Below are 19,075 nucleotides of genomic sequence, written 5' to 3'. Positions count from 1 at the left end.
ATTAAATTGCATTATCACCGATCGCAATATCGGTGTTTACTTACGTACCAGCGAAAAGGTGGTCGAGGTTACACTCCGGCAGCGTGAAGACGGGTTGTGGCCACATGACGGTCGGGGAGGGAGCGGGGCAGGGGATAGCCGCACTCCGACGGCTCGAAGACGGGTTGTGGCCACATGACGGCCGGGGAGGGGCGGGGCAGGGGAAAGCCGCACTCCGGCGGCTTGAAGACGGGTTGTGGCCACATGACGGTCGGGGAGGGGGGCGGGGCAGGGGATAGCCGCACTCCGACGGCTCGAAGACGGTTGTGATCACCTGACGGACGGGAGCAGGGGCAAAGGCAGGGCGGGGCAGGGCGTGGCAGGGCGGGGGGCCGATAGCCGCGCTTCGACAGCTTGGAGACGGCTGTGGTCACCTGACGGTCGGGGCGGAGGGGGGGGGGAAAGCCGCACTCCCACAGCTTGGAGACGGCTGTGGTCACCTGGCGATCGGGGGCGGGGCGGGGCGGGGCGGGGCGGACAGCCGCACCACGTCGCACATATGTGGCCACCTGACTCCGTGCCCCCGGTCGGTGGTGCTCACCTTCTGATTGGCGGCCACCTGGGCACGCAGGTCTGATAGGTTGTCACGCAGGTTGCGCGTGCCAGAGCTGCCCGGGATCTCGCCCGGCGCCAGCAGCGCCGCCGTCACCGCCTCCTCCTGAGGGTCGCCGAGGGGCGCGGTGCCTCAGCACGGCGATCGAAGCGCCAGCGGACCGGGCAACTTGGAGATTGGCAATCAAAGTTGAGAGCAGGCCGCGCGAACGATGGGAAGATGGCGGGTGGCAGGTGTTAACCACGACTGAACTATCCATACTCGGCTCGGTAAGCTGTTCTGCAAAGCCGAACAGCTTACCGAGCCGAGAAATATTGTCGCAGCAACTCCATGAACACATCAGGTAAACGTATCGACTAATTACCGCTTGCGTTCGTAAAACAGCGACTGCTCCAACGTGACAACAATGTGCAGAGGATACAACCAGCGACTCCACAACACTACCTTCGGCCTACTATCACACTATCTGCTGCATAGTTATTCTACTCCTACCGGCTTGCCCAGACTTCATAGTCACCTGAACGTCTTCGATTCGCGCCCCATCGTGTCTGCGTGCCGGAACTCCCGGCACACTAAGGTCACAGCCAGGTCAACTTCAGACGGGCTGCCTGACTAGCACTGGCGCACTAGTATCGCTAAGACTAGTGCACCGGGTAGCCTGGGAGGAAAGCCTGGCACCATGCACAAGTCCAGGTGCAGTACTGTCACCGGATGCAAAGCACTGTGACATCGGTCAGCAGCCCTTCGCCATCAGCAGGCCCCGCGCACGCGCGGCGCCCGGCGCTGGAGGAGGCCCGCCGCCTGGCCGCCCCACCTGGAACACGCCGGCCTCTACCAGCTTGAAGGACTTGAAACAGGCGCCCTCCTCGAGCAGCGACTTGGAGTGGGGCGGCATGGAGCCGGGTGTGATGCCGCCGATGTCGGCGTGGTGTCCGCGCGACGCCACGAAAAACACCGGACCATCCGAGTCCCTGCCGGCGGAGGAGGACGGCCGTGTCAGGAGCCGCGAACGGCACGTGGCGCTCGGAGGCGGGCAGCAGGAGGGAAGCCGCGTCAGGAGCCGCGAACGGCACGTGGCGCTCGGAGGCGGGCAGCGGGAGGGCAGCCGTGTCAGGAGCCGCGAACGGCACGTGGCGCTCGGAGGCGGGCAGCGGGAGGGCAGCCGCGTCAGGAGCCGCGAACGGCACGTGGCGCTCGGAGGCGGGCAGCCGGAGGGCAGCCGCGTCAGGAGCCGCGAACGGCACGTGGCGCTCGGAGGCGGGCAGCGGGAGGGGCAGCCGCGTCAGGAGCCGCGAACGGCACGTGGCGCTCGGAGGCGGGCAGCCGGAGGGCAGCTGCGTCAGGAGCCGCGAACGGCACGTGGCGCTCGGAGGCGGGCAGCGGGAGGGCAGCCGCGTCAGGAGCCGCGAACGGCACGTGGCGCTCGGAGGCGGGCAGCGGGAGGGCAGCCGCGTCAGAAGCCGCGAACGGCACGTGGCGCTCCGTGTGTCTGCCGGGCTTTGGGGGACGTGTCAGACAAGCTGACATGACACGGACGGGTCCGATGCCTTCTCGGATGGAGGAGCGAGGTGTCAGGTGGCGGGCAGGTGAAGACGGCCGCCCGTAGATGAAGTCGTAGTGTTAACTGCTAACGCCTCAAGCCGGCGACGGCAACTGCAGTTATGAATGAAAACCAGACACGCAAGACCGAGATCAACGGGTCGCCAGTGGCTTTCAAGGTGCTTCATCGGCTAGTTAGAATACGTTGATGGCCGATGTCAACGTTATGGCGAAGTTCATCATCATGCCAGTTGTCCTGTAGCGTCTCAAGCCCATGCTGCGACACGTCTCACTATCTCACCAAAAGATGTTCTGCACATGGCGGTCACCAGCACGACAAGAATTTAAATATTGGCATACTCAATTTAGTACAAAACTACCTTTACGACTAGAACAAAACACACTAAGCAGGCTTTAAAACAGCTTGTATAAAACATTGTCATAATATGACTGCTACCAAACATGAGACGATACACGGCTTGCATGAAATATATCAACATTTAGAATATTATCGAATGGATTGCCAGGGTGCCTTGACGAAAACAAATTAAAATGTATTCAGCCCCACGGCTTGGGGTCAAACGGCCGGAAGAGACTGACAAGCAGCAGTAGGTCGGATTACACAGGAGTCAATATCTACAAGCGCACCACGCAGGGTCTGCCAACATTCACGGGAGCTGAAGAATATGTCAACTAACTGATGCTGACAGGCCCGTTACGCCGAACGACGCCCAACTACGGATAGCAAAACTCCTCCAAACATGTATTCCTCAAACCAAACGGTTTCACTTCGAGCTTCCAGCGGAGGCGGGGAGATGAGGGGTGGGTGGTGGCGTCACCGGCCCGGGTGTCGGCCGCCGGGCGGAGACGGCTGAAGCGTGAGCCGGAGCGACGGAGGACACGTGGCCCGTCTCAGCTGGCGGATCGGGCGTGTGTGCGGTGGGTTGTGACTTAATCTATAGTTAGAAACACTCCGATTTAAGCGTCCCGACTTGCGCCAGCCCACTCATCACATCATGTCATACTGCATCAAGCTCCTAATCGGAAATAACCAACACCAGCGGCGACGCCAAGACAATGCTTAACAACTGCCGCGACGTTGGAACAGACACCGGGTGTGGCCCAGGCAGTGGACCACCCTACACCGCCGAGGAGGTGCCCGTTAGCAGGCCAATTCCAAGCTGCCACGGCCAGCCACCGGCGGCGCGGAGCCCAGATCGATGGGAGGGGGGCGCTTCCAGGTCAATACACCTCATCAGGAACTCCCGCACACACCCACGAAACACGGCGGCGGAAGGCACCGCGTCCGGAGCGTATCGGCTTGGCGTCCCCTGGCGGCGGGCCGAGCCGGCCGGCGCGCTCGACACGCGCCAACTGGGTACGGCCACGGGAGAAGAGCGGGTGGCGGAGTCCGCGGCCCGGCGACCATGATCTGTAGACTGACTGGGGGACCCCGCGACGGCCCGGCCGACCAACTGACTGGGGGACCCCGCGACGACCCGGCTGACCGACTGACTGGGGGACCCCGCGACGGCCCGGCTGACCGACTGACTGGAGGGACCCTTCGACGGCCCGGCCGACCGACTGACTGGGGGACTCTGCGACGGCCCGGCCGACCGACTGACTGGGGGACCCCGCGACGGCCCGGCCGACCGCGCTCTGCCGACTGACTGGAGGGGCCCCGCGACGGCCCCCGCTCCTGGGACGATGACGGAAGGGTTGCGAGGATGTCCGGGGCTAGATTCGCCGGCATCCACAACATGGTGCGGCCAAAGCGTACTGGAAACACCCGCGGTCATCTCAGACCATGCAAGGCGGGAGGAAAACTGGACAGACACACACGCCATTCAAAAAATAAATGTTACACACCAAACCGAAGCCTCCACACCAAACAGCAAGTCGAAAAAATGGTCCGCCATATATAGTCCTCAGAGGCGGGTCGGTGGCCGCGGCGCCGGCCGGCCCGCAGCGGCGGCCGGCACGGTCGGCTCACCGGTAGAAGACGGGCGTGATGACGGTGAGGTCGGGCAGGTGGGAGCCGCCGGCGGACGGGTGGTTCGACAGCAGCACGTCCTCCCGGTCGGATGGCGTCGCCCAGCGCGCGGATCTGTGGGGCGGTCCGATACGCGGCGATGAGCACCTGCCGCCGGCGGCAGCCACTGCGCCCGGGCGGAGGCGCGTCTGGGTGACGGCGGGCGAAGCGGCTCGCGCGCCGGGATTGCATGCGCGCGTTCGTTTCGGTTTCATCCATCAGTTCGACCCCATCGCCTGGTGAACACCTCCCCGCTGACGCTGCTTTAAGACGGCTGTACCATGCTCAGCAGACTCGGGCCGGACCCCAGCTGAATCAGACTGGTATAAGAGTCGAGCGCCTTTCGCGAGAGTTGTGGGCTGGAAACCGGATTAATTCCCTCCCAGAACCATCTGGAATAGATTTGCTATAGATTGGGCCTGATTACAAGTGAATTGGGTACAATCGCTTTACATTTTCGGCTTGATCAGCATAAGATAAGAAGGCAAAAACAGAGTAAGCTCTTTGCGGTTTTGAGCAATTCCGGCCCAAATCTGACAGCAAGCACAACTTTTTCCACGGACGCTAATGCAAGTCATGGATGTCTAGACTTGCATTAGACAGGTCTTGCCTAATACAAGCCTTGACTGGGTAGGGGGTGACGTTCTGTGAGGCATCAAACGCGCCGATGGTTCTGCCCGCTGTCCAGATGGACGGGCTGGGTTAGTCGGCTCGCTCAGCAGGCACACAGCCAGTGGGAGCGAGCCTCGGTGTGAAGTCACACCGTGTATGAGCGTAGCCTCCGTCCAGCGTTCACGCGTTCCCGCCGAGTGGCGAGGAGCGCGCTGTGCCCCGTCCACGGCCTCCAATGTCTCGTGGCGGACGGCGCGCCGCTGCCCGGCGCCCCGCAACCCGAGCGGTCCAACCAGGGCCGGGCCACGGCAGACCAGCGGCCGGTCACAGACTCACCAGGAGCACCGCACTTCAACCGGAGGGCGTCGCCGGCGAACCGAACCTCGTCAAGAACAGCGTCGTCCGCGGCCCCGGGGACGCCGCCCGGCAGCCGGCCATACAGCGGCCGACATGCCGCGGCGGGGGCCCCGTCCCGCGACCTGTGACGACCTCTCTACGGCCGTGACCGACCGGCCGGCGCGGCGCCCGGCCCGCCGCCCCGTCGCCTCACCTGGTACTGCACGGCCTCCTGCATGGCGCCCAGGTGGACGGGAATGTGCGGCGCGTTCGACACCAGGCCGCCATCTGGGCCGAACAGCGCGCAAGAGAAGTCCAGCCGCTCTTTGATGTTGGTCGAAATGGACGTGCGCTGCAGGATCCTGGCGACGGAGGCGGCGGGTCGGCGCGTGGCTTCGGCTCGCCCCCCCGCCGTCACCTAGGCCCTCTATCGCCCACTGCGTGTCAGTCGCCATGCACACGGCATCGGATCTAACCGCTGGCAGAGTAAGGTAGCCTCGGACAGGTCTCTGCTAAAGCTATCATGCTCAACATCAGTCGGACACCGACAGCAAGACGGCGTCAGTAACAGAGACTGAGGAGAAGCACTCGGGCTTGGTGAGGTGCCGAAACCGCTGCTACTGATTTGGGTTTTGGCTCGGCTTGTCGGGTTGGCCACACGGCGCCTGAGCGCGCGACTCGGAGCCGGAGCCGGAGCCGGAGCCCACTCACCGGCCCATCTGCTCGGCCAGGCTCATGAAGCGGTGCGAGAAGATGCTCAGCTGTATGGCGTCCAGCTCGGGCCCGACCCGCGGCCGCTCGCCCGAGCCGATGCACACGCGCACGTCGCCGCGCGCCGTGATCGTCGCCGTGCAGTCTGCCGGCGGCGACGTCACGCTGCGTCACAACCGACCCCGGCCGGCGAGAGAGGGAGGGGAGCGGCGACGGGACGGGACGCCGGGTCTGGGCGGGGCACGCCATCGGTGTTACGGTGGGATCGTGTGGACGGGTCGCGTTACTGTTGCAGTCATGCTCCTCGATGGTGATACAGATGACACGATATTGCTAACCTGATCATTGAAAAGCCGAGATACAAATGATGAATGAAAATGAATGTCGATGTAAATGGTATTCCATAGTCGGAACACACGGCAAAATACTCCAGCCAGGCGCATAAAACAATCAGTCATGGACCATAAATGTAGCATCGCAACTCCCCGTATTCTAAAAGACAGCGCAGGGCACAAGGATACAGACAAGTCACAACAGTTTACCTCACAACAAACGAATGAACACCAGAACAGAGCGTGAGAAACACCACACACCGGCGGGCTGAGCCGCCACCCGCACGCCGGCCGCGTCTCACCGGGCTCCACCAGGATGGTGCTGAGCGAGTCCATGATGACGGCTGGCCCGGCGATCTCGTGCCCCGCCCCCAGCTCCGACAGCAGGTACACGCCCACCGTGTGGAAGCCGTCCTCGAAGTACACCTCACTCTCCTGGCGGGACGGCGGCGCGCGTGACGGCAGCGCACGGCCGAGCGGAGAGCGCTGCAGCCTCGCCCGACGGGCTTTGACGGCGGCGGCTCCTTTACAACCAGTCCACACATGCGACCGTCGTGGCTTTAAACGGCCGGCTGATTGCTGACGAAGCGCGAAGCTAACCGCGCCACAACACGTCCATCCAGACCATCTCCTGGCCCACCAGACATCAGGTTTCGTTTGGTCGTGTCAGCGTTTTTCGACCTGAATGGATCATTTTGGAAGGCGGTGACACGAGAAGCAGTGCTACAGCCATCCTGCTTTAACCCCGGACACCCAGGCTCACACCCGTTGTGTTGGACATGCGGACACTTCGGCGGGACTGACAGCCGCCGCAGCGACGAGATCAATCTCTCGGTGGACGGCTGCAGAGAACTCAACGCACCGTGACGCGCGCAACATACCGGGCTTCTCATGACAAGAACATTAGACTAGCCGCCGCTGGGCACCCCGCGTACCGTTTTGGGGCAGGGCGGCTTGGCGGCCGGCGGCAGCGCGGCGTCGTCCTCCACCGAGGCACCGCCCAGGCCGCGCACGCGCACGTCGTCCACGATGACGTCACGGTCACCGATGACGAAGCCGAACTCCTTGCGGTACCTGACGACCGGAGGGTGCCGGGGCTGTAGCGTCACGGCGCGGCGGTCTCGGAGGGGGTGGGGGTGACGGGATCAGAACATGCACCACGGAGGAGGGCGGTGCGGCTGTAGCGTCACGGAAGGGCGGTCTCGGGGGTGGTGGGATCAGAACATGCACCACGGGGGAAGGCGGTGCGGGTGTAGCGTCACGGAAGGGCGGTCTCGGGGGTGGTGGGATCAGAACATGCACCACGGGGGAGGGCGGCGGGGCTGTAGCATCACGGAAGGGCGGTCTCGGGGGGTGGCGGGATCAGAACATGCACCACGGGGGAGGGCGGCGGGTTGCGATCTGTAATCGAACGCCGGCGATGTGGTCGCGGTCGCGCGCCACAACAGCGATCGAAGGAACGAAACAATATCTGACAAAAATTGACACGAAAACACAAGTTCTGAGTAATTATGAGCTGGAAATTCTTATGCTGAAAATAATGTACCTTAAATATGGCATAAGGTAGTGGAGAAACGACGCATCAAGGAAGCATTGTTCGCATTGACATTTCGACGTTTCAAGCTGAGTTACGGTCACCATTGACCGTGCCATTATATATATATATATATATATATATATATATATATATGCCTTTTTACTTGCGCCACCAATCTGTCGATGGCCCTTCCGCCTTCTGACCCTGCCGTCCGTCTTCTGGGCGGCAGGGTCAGAGGAGGAGGAGGTCGGATGCTGACGGCCCCTGGTGCCGTCAGCATCCCACGACGTCTCCCCATCCCCATCCCCGTCCAGCCATCGGTGTCCCACCACTGACCGCTGCAGGAAGGCGGCCATGAAGTCTCCGCTTGCCGGGGCGGCGCCGTCGCCGGCCTGCCGGGCCACCGGCTGCACCATCAGCGCGCAGTCCGTCTGGTCGTACCGCATGTGCAGGTGAACCTCGGTCGTGATCTGAGCAGGGGTGAGACGCGAGCGGTCACGGCCGGCCGGCGCGCGCGCAGCAGCGGGCCACGGCAGTGCCGCTCGCGGGCCCAGCGCCTGGTAACGCCGCCGTCCGACGGCACACAACACGCCCGCCGGCTGACGCCGGGAGGCCAATGCATGGCTAGAGTGGTGTCCAAAGCCAAGTACAGCGCGGAATATTAATGACTGAAAGGAGAAACACAAAATAATATTGATGAAGCGCTGCCCAGCATTAGAAGTGAAAAGAAAAAGCAATGGTATTTAGCCCCATTTTCAATCAACGTAGCGTGATAGTAAACAAACCACAAGCAGTAAGTCGCCCGCCCAGAAGACGCCGCAGTTTCATCGTACAACCTTGTGGTCGGGGAAGTTCTGCTGTCTGAGCTTTTGGCGACAGACTTCTGTCAGGGCGCTCAGACGCTCATCAAAGTACGCAAAGTGCTCTGAAACGACGAGGTGCTAGTGAGTGCCGCTGGTCCACACCAACTGCACCGACGCGGCGATGATGGCGCAAACAATGGCTGCCCTGCACGGCACTTGGGGCAATGTCAGTGGTATACACCATCGGGTGATGAGAAGGACAAGGGATGGAGCAGGGGCGCAGCCAGGACGTGCGACGGGGGGAGGCAGAGGGCTACCAGGCTTCACGACTCTGGAATAGCCAGAGTTTTTAGGACTAAGTCTCAGGACATTCGGAGAACCTACGCACCGCCAACAGACAACAACAGACACCACAAACGCTAGCAGGTTCAGTGCCTTACGCAACCCAGGGCTTTCAATGCTGGTTTGCCTCACGGCGAAAACAGTTAACTGCGCACTGTAGATATCCGCTAAGCTAAGCGATGGCATTGTCAGTGAATTACTGCTGTTGGCCGCGACAAATCAGCACCCATGACAGTCAACAACATGTTAAGTCAAAGTAATTTTCATGGTCACCAGACTGCGTGACTTAATCAATACTGTCGTGGTGACAGGCCGCGCTTAATGCCAACAGGACGTGGGGAGGTACACGCCCCATGCCCCATGCTCCATGCCCCATGCCTCACGCTCCATGAGACCCCACTTGACAGCGCCCCTTGAGCGGAGACCTGAGGGCAGAGCATGCGACCATCTGGAAGCAGCTTAGCACAGGCCAGATAGCGCTGCAGAACCGCTGCTTACAGTTTATCTGGGTGGGGGAACGAGGCTTAGTGAGTACCCGTCATAAGAGAGCCGGAGGAACCGTCCGTGGTGCTGAAGTATATACACGCTCGTAATCGGAGGAGAGGAGGGGTCCTCTGGCTGCACCCCTGCCGCGCTGCACAACAAGAAATCAATAAAATGAAGTCTTTGTCCACAGGTCTATTTTCCGGGGGCTCCTCGTTCTAAAGTTTAAGATAAATGCTGCACGCGCAAATGTTCAAGGTACAATAAGTCCAGTGAGTTTGCCGTTAACCCCGCTAGCTTCCTCGCGGCTGTCCGTCGCTGAATGAAAACCAGTTTTGCAATGAGACTTTCAACGAGATGAGCATTACAACCCCGCTTAAATATCTCCGAATCATTCCAAATACACTTTTTGCCCAGAAACAACCCCACTTGAGCGCTCTGACGCAACGCTGCATCCAAATCCCCCACCAAATGCCGTGATGCTCCCTCCCCCTTCTCCGCCGCCCCGGCGTCATCGCGCCAGTGGCGCCACCCTTGCTCCTACGCACAATCTCATCTGCGGAAAGCTTCGTCCGCCAGCCATGTTATGTGCCGTTTACATATAACGGTGAACGTGGCAAGCCATACGGTCTGTATGGAGCGCCGTAATCACGTACTATTTAACTGTATACGATAATACGCCTCAACTGGTGACTGTAGCATGTGATCAAGGTTCGCTCCGCGGAACAGGCAACCAATGACGCGCATTTCCCGCTACTGTTGAGCCGCTCCACTAGCTGCACATACGTTTCTGCCATAACAAACAGTCGACCGGGGCGGGCCGACGACGGCCCGTCGGGTAGGTTGCGCCGCGGCCGTGGCTAAAACCGTTGGATCACAACCAGCTGCACATAACACGTGCATAGAAATGCAGGCCGGCTGAGCTATGTGCATCTACTGCGCGGCGACCAAAAAGAACAGCATCGACGTTCTTTCTGACTGCATGACTGACGACCCCAGAGGCCTCAGAAATTGCCACACAGGCAGGCGCAAGCGAGTGCGCATTTGCTTAAAGATATCCGAATGTTGCTGGACTTGCAACAAGCTCTGGTCAAATTTAAAAGTGCATCGTCAACGAAAACTTTAATGGACGATCAAAGTGAACCTTGAGCGATTGCTCGTTTTAGCAAAAAAGAAGCTAACACTGACGATCTCATCAGTCTTAATCTTGAGCCAGTTTTATGTGATAGGAGGTAAAAAGAAAGGCCACTTCCACTCTGCATTTGTTAAACGTATTAAATTGAGAAATCCCAGATTATAATCAAGGAAATCGTTAATATATGCAGATTAGCGGCCTATGAAAGCTCGTTATTTGCAATGCATCCTTAAATTACTGCTTCCCAGAACTGGATCACTGTGAAGAGCAAGTCCGATCGTTTCTCTTGCGAACAGATGTCTCGATGGCCATCCGTCGTCGGGCATCTTGTTTGCAACAATACCAAAGTCTCCATGAACTGGTGCGCATATTGAGGCAAGATAATTTATGTAACAGCATTGTGCTGCACTATGGGGAAATCTGCCTTGCAATCAGTTACCCAGGAGTGCAATTTCGAGTGACATATCTCCCTGTCAAGAATAGAGTGGTGCCCCCTTCCCGCAACGAGCGTTGGGACACCCAACCTCGATTACACCATGCCCAGCGCAGTCCGCTATTCCGTTGTGAGCATGTGTTGGGGTTGGTGACAAATGATCCGCTATCCGTGCATTTTTTTCCATCGGATTCCTCTTCCGGGAAGTCATCCTCGCATGTGTTGTTGTTATCTGGAATGTGCGCGGACTAAGCCCACACAGGGTCAGTCCGGGGCAGACAGCCGGTGGACAGTGCCGATCGGCCCAGACACCAGCGCACTGACTTCAGGGGTCAACGTCCGCCGCATGGACGGCCGGGATCAATACGCATTGATTTGTGCGTCTAGCTTATCCCTGATCAGCCCGCGATGGGAAAAACATCGTACGGCGATCCACCTCCAACCCATCAATTAGCTAGGCGTGCCGCACGTGCCGACTAGTGCCGACAAGGCTGTCCGCACTGTCGTGTACCCTCTCTTCCACGAATGGGTATATTTTGTTGATTTTCAAGCCGGCACGTAGTCGCAAAGTAAGGGTAACAAAGGTCAGCAGTTACAACGGTCTGAAAAAGCACAAATCTGACCGCGCGCCTCAAAGAAATGCGATGACCTTTTCCTCACAAAAATACTTCTGAACAAGTCCGACCGCGCGACTCTATCTGGGATCACGGTAGCAATCTTAATACGCCGATCCTTCAGCAAGTTTAACCACGAGGCTCTCCGGAAAAGCGGCTGCATTATCTACAGAAGATTACTCAACAACATGCCGACCGCGCGGCTCCCCTCCATTAAAGTGGCTATACCCTCCGTGCAGCAACGCTGACCATTAGGTCTAGCTGTGTGCCCTTACTCGGAAACGCGGCGACATTGCCTATGGAACAACGTCAATGTGATCAGTTTTAGGCAACCGTAACTACTTAGATAAAAGTGTCGCAAACTTGCATCTTTCGTAGCAGCGGAATCTGAGCGCACCCGTTTATCAACCCGTTTATCACCAGCCGCAACTTGTTTTGCAGCAAAACCAGCAGACGGCACCAGAGCTTCGGCATGCCCTCTGCGCCTTCGACCGCGTTCTCTGCGCCGATCTCAACGGTCAGGCGTGCAGACACGGCTCGTGAAGTACACCTGACCACCGGCGTTCCGACAGGCGGACAACAAACCCGCCACCACGCCGGCGGTTCGGAGTGAGTACAGGACCGCCGCTTGCCTGCAGAACACACTGCAGGGCCATCGTGACTCTGGATGTAAGTACGCCCTTCCGCCTGATACTTCCGATGCCCCAAGTGAGCGATCAACAGCAATCAGAGTGGTTAGACTTCAGCAGCACTGCATAGCCGACAGCAGCCTGTCTGCAGAGTCAACCGTGCCAGCTGACTATACTGGCCCCCTTACAGTTAGAAGCGGGAGACTGACCGCAACCCACTGATCGTGCAAAGGATACCCTGTCGTGCATGCACTGAGCGAGGTTGCCTTGTAGCGCTGTGCCTGCGTGCCCCTGGCCATGGCGGCCCTCTCACCGGGGGTATAGGGCCGGCCGCAGGGCTCCTGGGCCTCGTGGACGACATCAGCCAGCGCCATGCCGAACGCCGACAGGATGCCGGCGTACCTGCGCGGCCGGACGGGACGGCACGTGAAGGCGGACGGTGGCACCGCCCCCCCCCCCCTCCCTTCCTGGAGACGGCCGGACGAGACGGCACGTGACGGGCGGACGGTGACATCGCCCCCCCCTCCCTTCCTGGAAACGGCCGGACGGGGGCGGCACGTGACGGGCGGACGGTGACACTGCTCCCTCCTCTCGCCCCCTCCCGGAGACGGCCGGACGGAGACGGCACGTGCCGGGCGGACGGTGACACCGCCCCCCCCCCCTCTCCTGGAGACGGCCGGACGGGGACAGCACGTGACGGGCGGACGGCGACACCGCCCCCCCCCCCCCCTTCCTGGGGACGGCCGGACGGGACGGCACGTGCCGGGCGGACGGTGACACCGCCCCCCCCCCCTCTCCTGGAGACGGCCGGACGGAGACGGCACGTGCCGGGCGGACCGGTGACACCGCCCCCCCCCCCCCTCTCCTGGAGACGGCCGGACGGGGACAGCACGTGACGGGCGGACGGCGACACCGCCCCCCCCCCCCCTTCCTGGAGACGGCCGGACGGAGACGGCACGTGCCGGGCGGACGGTGACACCGCCCCCCCCCCCCTCTCCTGGAGACGGCCGGACGGGACAGCACGTGACGGGCGGACGGCGACACCGCCCCCCCCCCCCCCTTCCTGGGGACGGCCGGACGGGACGGCCACGTGCCGGGCGGACGGTGACACCGGGCCGGGTTGTCAGACGGCGCAGGAGACGGCAGGCCGACCGCAGCTGTACTCACTGACGGTTCGTGTTGCCAGTGCACGACGGACAGACTCCACCCCGGTGTATGGGAATTGGTCGCTGGCCAACGACTACGGAACACGCCGGTGATAACGCAAAGGATGCTCGAACTGCGATAATCCAAACTAGTCCCGCTTGCAGCATGACGACCGAAGTTAACACAAGCAGCATCAAAATTACCAGTGACCGTCCATTCATTAACTAAACCGCATTTGCGAACGTGTCTTTTACAGCGTTGTGTTCAAAACGCTCCTCCGCCCCCAGCCTGTGGGGCGCACCATTGCACGGTCGGCCAGCGCCCTGTCTTCGGCACGTCCGACTGGGACCAGCCCGTCGTCCGCGTACAGTCCCAGGCACCAGCCACCGCGCCACCCCTCCAGCGAGGCGTGCCTCTTACCTGTGCACGAACACCGTCCCCATGCCGAGAGCGCGCGCTATGGCGCATGCGTGCTGGCCGCCGGCGCCGCCGAAGCAGGCCAGCGCGTGGTGGGACGTGTCGTGCCCCCGAGCCTGCCGGTCAAGGGTCACGTGACGGCGCCGCCCCGACCTCCGTGCAGGGGAGGACGGGTCACGTGCGACTGCAGCTGTGTCAAGGGTGGCTGCAAGTGGGAGCATCGTCCGCGTCGGGCGCGGTCATGGAAGTCGTATCGCAGCATTAGCACACACAGTGGTGCCTCGCTTTGTTGGCCGGCTAAATACACACCATCGACATGCACAGGATGTTCTGTGTAGGGTACGATATCACAGTAGGCAAAACATTCTGAGGCGCATCATATAGAATCGTACACCCAAAGAGGAACAAACATAAGACTTATGACGGATATCAGCCGGATGACGGATACCATGATCCAATACATAAATTATGAATACGTCCATATGAGGCTGAATACCAACTTTTGAAACGTGATAGTATTCTCAGATTTCAATGTAGAGTTATTCCGACCATTCCTCTTGGGGCATGTGCATAACATACACTCTTTCCGGCCCGCTCAAGTTACGAGTCGGTCGTCTCTGAGCTCTTCCATGTCCTTGTTCGCTGGTCAATGGAACGTAGAAGAGCGTCCAAAATATGATACTTCTGTTAACTAAGAAGCCGGGACGATGACGTACACAACAACATCCTTTGGACGCATACATGAGACATATGAGCTACAACATCCTCTGGCTTCTACAACAAAACACACGATTTAAGCATGCGAACTTTTCAAATTCCTGCACGTCAGGCATGCTACTTAGGTGTGTGAGCATTTCATACGCACTCGTGTCAGAGAGCCTATGGGCCGGCACATGGTTTCACCGGCTACGCATTGCTGTGTCAGAGAGCGTACGGGCCGGCACATGGTCTCGCTGGCCACACGTACCTGTGTCAGAGAGCGTATGGGCCGGCACATGGCCTCGTTGGCGACGCGGATGAAGCCCATGGCTACCTCCTCCACCGACATCGGTTCGGAGCGGCCCGCCCTTCTGCGTCTGCAGGAAACTTGTTGACCTGGCGACGTCACAGGGTCAGAGCAGCGGCCTGCGCACGCGGACCAGACAAGGCGCGCAGGCCGGCGACCGCGGAGCAGCGTCAGCAGTCACCGACGCGACTCCGGGGCCTGCCGACGGCCGACGATCGCCAAGTGAGAGACGGATGCGCCTGGAGATGCTCCTGCTCAGGCGTCATCCCCAGCACACAATCTCTCATCCGAACTCTATCTCCAGGCTGGGCCTTTTCAGCGTCCCTCTTCTCGTCCACACTGACAAAGGGAAAGCGACACATAATCTAAGGTCGGACCAAATTTAGCGATTTCATCATGCACTCGGGATCAGCATTTGACCGTCCGACCTAGGCCCCCGACCCCATGGCGGTGACGTCAGCCCACGCGGCCTCGCGCCGTTCTCAAGCCACTCGCGTACCCCGGCGTCCCCCGGCGGCGCGCCGGACCGGCACCGCCAGCTGAGCGGCGCACCTCGTTGGTGAGGTTCTGGAACTGCAGGTAGGTGGCGCCACTGTCGAGCGGCTCGTCCTCGCCCGGCCCAAAGATGCGCGGGAAGAAGTCCGGCAGGAGTCGGCCCAGCACCAGGTTGGCGTCGGTCACCGTCAGAGGGCCACCCTTCTTGTAGCACACCGGGCCTGTGGGCAGTACACGCCGCATGACGTCAGCCAACAACACACACCAGTCAGCATCATGCAAGCGAGCTTTACAACTTCCTGGGTGGTATTAACAATTGCTTGATGCATGTAACTGCCTTGCCACCTTTGCATCTGTAGAGAAGAACTAGATTACCTCTCACTATTTCCATTAGGAGATCCGGAAAAGGACGTCCAGCCCACATGGTTCGTCTAGCCAACTTTTGGTGTCATGTGCCGAAATTCAATGCTCACAAAAGCAAATCTGCAATCATTCAAAACGCTTCATGTTTGGCACAAGCTGTGTTGCTGCTTACCGGGATGGGCGCCGGCTGACTCTGGCCCCACCACGAACATGCCGGCCCTGAAAGACAGCATGGAGCCGCCACCAGCCGCCACCGTGTTCACGTCCAGCTGCCGGATCAACGGGCACGGGTCACGGCGACGGGTCAACCGAGGTCACGGCCGCGGGCGCAGTCACGCACGGATCAACGGAGGTCGCAGTCGGGTCACTCAGTCGGTCAGTCGGTTAGACTCACGATGACTCACAGGTCAACTTAGGTCAGCAACATGGCATCAGCACGCGACACTGATGGCAGCAGCGTCACCTAATGAGCAGATGCGGGAGACGACGCTTAGGGATAAGAAAACAGACCAAATGAAAGCAAAATCAAGCTCATGTCCCGAATATATTGCAGATCTCAGAATATATCGACTCCACACGTTCCTGGGAACACCACATCTGCAAGAATGTCAGCCGGAAAAAACCAGAACCACAGGGGATGAATCGACCCCTGGTTACATACATACCCTGTAACAGCACGCGTTTCGAACCGCCCTCACTGCACATTGTGGCAGGATGTCAAGAACCCGCGCAAGTACGGTCGTCAGCCGTCCGGTCAGTAGCAACAACCACTGATAACTGGCGTCTGTCGTACCTGGGGTGCTTGGATGACGACGCCTGCCGTGGTCGACTCGAACACGTGCTCGTAGCTGCCATCGAAGCGGCTCACGTCAGTGCTGGTGCCACCCATGTCGAACCCGATAACTGCTAGTTCAGTTTCTCGTCGGTAGGTGGTCTGGGCGTAGCCGACTACGCCGCCGGCCGGGCCGGACAGAATGGCGCGGGAGCCGTTGAAGCTGGCGGGAAATGGCAACACGCGGACTTGTGTTCCCGGAACAATAATGCTCACAACTGTCTCAGCCGCGAACATGAGTTCAACACAAAACGAATGATAAAGACACGCGTCACCACACTTGTAAAAAGAACATCCAAGAGAACTAGCACAAGTGGATGATATGGAAGTGTCATCTTTAGCAATCTTAAAGGAGGTAGTAGGCACAAATAGATATTATTGGTACATTATCAGCCGAAGCTTGTAACATCACTCACATGAATGAATTAACAGGGCTATAACAATACACAACATAATAATACAGGGTGTATGCCAAAATGAGGCTTTTGACATTGGCGACCACATAATTAATGGGGGCTACTATGATAAACAACAGACCCATTCAGTGCATATTATCATATAGTCTTTTTAATGTTACAGCTAACTTTTCGCCACATAACTTGACACATGGATACACAACATCGAAACTTACCAGCTGTGGTCCGTATGATCCACTGCATAACTGATACATTATCATGATGTTGCAAAGGCAGTTACCTTGAATGACTCGTAGTAATTCCCCCTTGAGAGCAAAAATTAAAAAGCGTTCATAGAGTAATAAAAATCATGCCCTCTGCGATTCTTTTATGGTATACATTCACAAAAACTGCACATAATCATGACAGCATTTGCTGGGAAAAACTCCCTACTTAACAAAGTATGATTTGAACGATGCCTAAAAAAACAGAGCTGGAGACACCAAATTCCAAATGCAGGTTAGCCTGTTTGTAACCGCAATTGTCAAAATTTGAGGTTTCTAGGTCATGACCTTTGGTTCCAATAAGATCAAACAAGGTCAAACTTCAGGTTGGTGTCCAAAATGCCCCTAGACCCTCCTCATGCAACCACCCTAAACCTAGATACCTGCCCTTGGCAAAAGAGCATGGTGCTCATTTTAGAGGTTAATGCCTACTCTGACCTTCAAGAGTCATGGAAGAGGCTTGTTGCGGTCCCAGTTATCAGCAAATTCGAAACGAGCATCAGAAACTACCCCACATAGCAAGCTCTCCAGTAAAAAAAACAGGTTGGTTTTGAACGTGGCCTGGCAATGTTACCTGACCCAAGGTCAATGGAAGTTGGTGTAATTCCATAATTGAATTGTCTTTTGTACAAAAAATTATTTCGCGGCATTATGCCTTCGTCCAACACCCCGTTGTCCCATCGGACTGAACGGTTTCCCTAGAGATGCCCTCGCTCATAGTCAAGCCAAACTTTGACCTGTCATTACGTTGGCGACCTTACGCTTGTTTTTTACTTCGATTTCCTCCTTCTATCGTTTCGCCCAAAAGCTCCGCTATTCGACTGCCTACAGCTATGCAAAGTTTGGCCAGTCTACGGCACCTGTTCGGAAATTATTCTAGAACAGCCTTTGTTGTGTCAAATTGACCCCTCCCCCCCCCCCGCCCCAGTGCGTCTTAAAACCACATCCGACCCTCTTACCTATCCATGGGCGTAAGCCCACCATCACTCTGCATGAACAGTACATTGACGTCCTTAAGCTGGTCTCGAAACCCGGCGCTAAAACTCTGGAAACGGTCGACAACAGGCAGATGGTCAAGAAGCACAGATAATGGTGCCGAGCATGGACGAGGAGCATGCAGACAGCGCATGTGCGTGATTGAAGCACTAGTGGGGGCATTCCAGTGAAGGGAAGACATTATTACAATGTAATTTAGAAGTGCGCCTAGTGCAAGAAAAGAAACACTATGGAAGCAGCTTTTGCGGACCTAAATGATTCAACCATGCCATGATACACTTGGGTGGTGATTTTGCCAGCAGTGCATGTACAGGATTCCCGTACACTACCGACCGTTCATAGCAAGAGAAGCAAGATAGGCGTAGATATACACCTCAGTGGCATCCACTGCCTCCAAAAGTACAGCGAATAGCCGCATAACAGTCCAACAACCGTGCAATCATTTGCATTTGGTAATGCAGCTCCAAGCTCCAAGCTATCCCATTCCAAGCCTCCAAAATCCCTCACATTTAACGCTCGCATAATTTCCAGCCGGCCACACAGGTACGGCAGGCGGCGTGGTGCGCCGGTGGCCCACCTCAAGGTAGTGTTTGATGCACGGGGTAAGGCAGGCGCCGGCGGCCCACCTTGAGGTAGTGTTTGATGCACGGGGTAAGGCAGGCGCCGGCGGCCCACCTTGAGGTAGTGTTTGATGCAGGGGGTAAGGCAGGCGCGGCGGCCCACCTTGGTAGTGTTTGATGCACGGGGTAAGGCAGGCGTCGGCGGCCCACCTTGAGGTAGTGGTTGATGCAGGGCGTGAGGTAGGCGTCGGCGGCGGCCGTGAAGCCGCGTGGCACGAGACGCGCCATCGACATCACCCCCGACGAGAGGCTGACATGGCTGAAGCCCAGCCGCTCGGCCAGCGCGCCCACCGCCACCTCGTGGTCCGGGTACCGGCACATGGGTCACACGGGTCACAACGGAGCGTCCGCCGCCACCTCGTGGTCCCGGTACCTGCGCATGGGTCACACG

The 19,075-nt window shown here is 58.6% G+C and overlaps 1 pseudogene; it reads right to left on the bottom strand.

Moving 5' to 3' along the window:
* LOC119090551 (5-oxoprolinase-like) overlaps positions 1–18,395 on the bottom strand; it is a 33,526-nt pseudogene extending 15,131 nt beyond the window's left edge.
* Positions 18,396–19,075: the final 680 nt, after the last annotated feature.

Source organism: Pollicipes pollicipes, unplaced genomic scaffold (genome assembly GCF_011947565.3).
Source record: "Pollicipes pollicipes isolate AB1234 unplaced genomic scaffold, Ppol_2.1 Scaffold_3087;HRSCAF=3621_pilon_pilon_pilon, whole genome shotgun sequence".
NCBI classification, from domain to species: Eukaryota; Metazoa; Arthropoda; class Thecostraca; order Pollicipedomorpha; family Pollicipedidae; genus Pollicipes; species Pollicipes pollicipes.
This window is presented reverse-complemented; position numbering and strand designations above follow the sequence as displayed.